General features: G+C 38.4%; 1 long non-coding RNA gene across 1 annotated transcript; it reads left to right on the top strand.

Annotated features, from left to right (window-relative positions):
- The first annotated feature begins 1,523 nt into the window (after positions 1-1,523).
- LOC103104092 (uncharacterized) lies at positions 1,524-3,199 on the top strand. Its single transcript, XR_458014.2, has 2 exons — positions 1,524-2,432; positions 3,090-3,199. It is a non-coding gene; the product is annotated as an uncharacterized LOC103104092 (long non-coding RNA).
- Positions 3,200-4,436: the final 1,237 nt, after the last annotated feature.

Consider the following 4,436-nt stretch of genomic DNA (forward strand, 5'->3'; position numbering starts at 1 on the left):
ATTCCCCCTCAGCCCCTTCCAGTTGCTAATGGCCTTCTGAAATTACTTTGTATTCACTCTAGATATAGTTTTTGTCTTTAGTAGTTAGTATACATGCTGTTTCCCCATGGTCCGATGTAAGCTCCCCAAGCAGCTTTGTCCTTGTCTTTGCCATCTCAGCAAAGGGCACAGTGACCTGTGTACAATAAAAATAATAACGGCTAACATTTGTTCAGTGCTATAAGGTTTACACTGTGTTTTTATGTAGGCTTACATTAGATTCTTACAAAAACCTTTGTCAGGTAGGTGCTATTTTTTTTTTTTGCACAATTTACAGATTAGGAAATCAAGGGTAAGAGAGGTTAAATGACCTGTCTAAGGTCCCATAGCTAGAAAGCAGCTCAGTCAGTAATTTGAATTCAAGTCTTCCTGATTTCAAGCTTATTTCGCTAGCTTCTATGGGACTAGATCTAGATGTTCTGTTTTTGTTTTTGTTTTTAAGAAATACTTGTTGCATTGTCTATAATGTTTCAGTGCTTCTGTGGATAAAATAAAAAAATCCATTACCTATTGGGAAATCATTCTGGTGATGACCCTTTCCATCTTGGTCCCTGAAACAAAGAGTTCATTGCTAGGACAGGGCACAAATATTATTATTATTATTATAAGTCTGAGTAGAGTAGCACTTTGCTAATATGGCCTTTGAGAATTTAGGGTTACCTCCACAAATGGGAGACATGGAGAAGGTTATTTAGAAGATGATCTGAAATATTTATGCATGAAATATGCATCTAAAGGCTCAAAACTTTAAATTCAATCAGTGCCATCTCCATTCATTGTCTTGATGAAAGTTAGTGCCAAGAGAGATACAAGTTCTGGGAGGGTGGAGTCCATTTTCATTTTTGTCTTGGTATTCTTACTATCAGTCCTGTTGTGGGTACTTAATAAATGCTTTTTGCTCATTATTGTTGATGATAATGCAGAGTCTGGGTTATATCGCTCCAAAAGGAATCAGAGAATATTCTCCACTGGCCTCCTAGTAAAGGAATAGGTATGAACAATCAAAGGAGTTCCATCATTTCAAAAGGATTATAATAATGCAGACCTAAAAGAAAAAGGAAACAATGAAAAAATGACTTCTAGATGCCAACTGCTGCCTTGTTTCCTGGAGAAGCTGAAAACATAAAAACTAAGATCATTTTAATGAATGAAATACAATATAAATGTTTTCCTTCCTTTTATCCCACCTTCCTTCCCTCCCTCCCTCCCTCCCTCCCCTCCCTTCCCTCCCTCCCTTTCTTCCTTTCTTTCTTTCTTTCTTTCTTTCTTTCTTTCTTTCTTTCTTTCTTTCTTTCTTTCTTTCTTTCTTTCTTTCTTTCTTTCTTTCTTTCTTTCTTTCTTTCTTTCTTTCTTTCTTTCTTTCTTTCTTTCTTTCTTTCTTTCTTTCTTTCTTTCTTTTCCTTCTCTTATTTCCTTCCTTTCCTGGAGTATAGGGAATAGATTTTGGAAGTACTTGTGCCAGATGCTAAAATCCACGATAATTATCTTCCACTCCAGAAAGTATGTCCAACAAAAGGTTAACAGGAAAGGAAATAAATTCATAAAGGAAAGCTTCCAGAGCTCTCCAAAGCATAGCTCTTGAGATTGGAGTCAAGAAAAACTGAGGGCATCAGCCTGGGCAGTGATAAATGCATGAGAGACTCATGGAAGGAAGGAATAAGCAGGAAGTTTTAAGAAAAATAAGGGTATTTTCATAAGTGAGCACAATCAAAATAAACAAATTAATTAATGAGCACAATCAAAATCTCCCTCAGAAACAATGCTAAGTAGATAATAGCAAAGGGAAAGGGCACCATATGACAATAGGATTTAAAATGAGAAGGTATCCTATCTTAAGTAAGGAGCATGCTGGAGCCAGGTGAAACCATGTGTGGACAGCAATTTTGTTAAATTTGCAATGTGAGAATTGAGAAATCAGCAAGCTACAAATTAGGACTGGATCTATTGTTTTATTTTAAAATTTGTTTAGAATTAACATTTTTAGACTGTTTAGACTGCAAAGATTCTTCAATTTAATATTGCAAATTAACCTGAAAAATGTGTGCTTTGTTTTGCAAAGCCCATTGTTAGATATTTATCAATATATTCCTGGGAAGGTTCCCTTTATTATCTCATTCCAGAGGTCTTTATTGTGTTGGAAGGGTCTCCAGCCTCCCCCTAATAAAGTGTAAACCCAAGGGTGGAGACTATCCTGCTTTTGTCTTCCTCTCTCAGGTACTGGAACCATGCAGGGTACATAGTAGGTATTTAATTAATACCCTTTCCTTGATGGGTATAGTCTAATCCTCTCATTTTATAGGCGAAGAGGCAAAGAAATTGATGTGGGGAAAAGGAGAATTACCTTGTCTAAGATCACATAAACAGCAAAGTCCAGATCCAGAATTTGAACTGAGGTATTCAAATCTCAAATTCATTGTTCTTATGGGCTCATTTAAAAACATCAACAACAAAAAGAAAATATATGTACATAAATATATCAACTATAAATTTAAATATTAAATTAAAATTAAAATATATGTATATCTTAGAGCAACAATTATGTCTATTTACATAAGCATTTATATATAATAATTATATGTGTGTGTGTACATATATGTATATATGTGTATATCTCTATCTCCTACTTCTATCTGGTCTCTAGCTCACCTGTAATAAACAGAAAAACACCAAGAGACACCTGTGGTGGGTTCCCCGGGTAAAGGCAATTGGGTAAAGGCAATTGAACATTCCACCAGCCTCAGGGGCAGCTCCACAGGGCTATTTGCTGGGGGGGAGGGGAAGGGGTTGGGGGAAGGATGGGAATGCTGCACTGTGACCCAACTGCTCCAAGGCCCTGGCTGGCAGCCAAAAGGAATTTAGCTTCTCTTAAAGCAATGCATCACCCCTCCCCCCACTGGCTCCCCCTCCCCCCATCCTCTTGCCAGGCCTATTCTCTCCTTTCATGGTAATGAGCCCTTTAATCTATTAGGGAAATGGAGAGCTTCTCTGGTGCTGCTCTTTATTTCTGATCCACATTTCCTCCCTTTCTTCCTCTCTCTATTTCTTTTTAGGTTAATTTATCTGATTACATGCAACGCACTGCAGCCCTGTTAAGACACCAGCCGAGTTTCCACTTGGAGGCTGGGAGAAAAGATTACCATTAAAACGTGACTTCCATCCACTCAGTTGAAATTACTATTGATTGCCAAAGAAAAATATTTGTGCTGTGAAGCTGGGAGCTATGATGTTGAACCATATTAACATAATGTTAGCATAGCTACGGGTGTTTAGTAGCACGCAATCAGATTTGAAATGAACGTTGATTATAGATTGAGATTAATGTTCACATATTCATAGGAACACAATGAAAAGAGCAATTTCTTTTCTACTACAGATCAATGGTTTCCCCATTCAATTATACAGCTGTAATAATTGCATTATGCTGAAATATTTCTTAATGGCTTATTTCTTTCCTTTTGTATGTTGTGTGTATGAGATCTTTTGTCGGTGATAGCTTCTGAAGCCTGAGGACAGCATAAGATGTTTTAATCACTGGTGCAGTTTTGCAAGCTTTGACCAAGCCCATAATTTTCCCCTTTCCCCTTCTCTGCTCTCCTCTCTCATTACCATCCAGAAAAAAAAAATCATCACTTTTCACCTGCATGATTGAGATGTATGAGTTGGCCCACTGTGCTTCCTCCCTGGTGCTGAGCAGGATGGCTGGCCCAGATCCTTAGAAAGGGCTACATTGGCAAAGGCCTTCAAACAGGGTGAATATTCCCAGTCTGTTCTCCTGTTTGTGATCTTCCATCCACTGCACCAAACCCCTGCCGACCCCCCCCCCCAAAAAAAAAACAAGGCCCCACTTAATAACTAACATTATTGTTTCCAGGTCTAAGGTGATAGCAAAGGTTCTGTAGAAAAATAAAAATGTAATAAGGGCATATGCACTTGCCCTTGCTTTTAGACACTATAATTTTGCTTTCCTTTTTACCAGGACTCTGTTTAGATAGGTTGAGCCTAAGCTTGTCTCCTTAGCATGAATTTTTTCTTCCTGCTTGGGGAGGGAACTATTGCTTGATCAGGAAGGAGCAAGATTCTTTGCTATTTGTAGGATCAAAAATGTAAACCTGGAAGGGATCCTGGAGGCCACCTAGTTTAATTTTTGATTTCACAGAGGAGGAAAATGAAGGCTAGAAAAATTAAGTGATTTTCTCAAGATGTTACAAATTAGTAAGTGGTAGATCAAGAATTAAAACTTGGGTCTTCTGGGGGCAGCTGGGTAGCTCAGTGGATGGAGAGCCAGCCCTAGAGACTAGAGGTCCTAGGTTCAAATTTGACCTCAGACACTTCCCAGCTGTGTGACCCTGGGCAAGTCACTTGACCCCCATTGCCTAGCCCTTATCACTCTTCTGCCT

The sequence above is a fragment of the Monodelphis domestica genome, chromosome 1 (assembly GCF_027887165.1).
Source record: "Monodelphis domestica isolate mMonDom1 chromosome 1, mMonDom1.pri, whole genome shotgun sequence".
NCBI lineage: Eukaryota > Metazoa > Chordata > Mammalia > Didelphimorphia > Didelphidae > Monodelphis > Monodelphis domestica.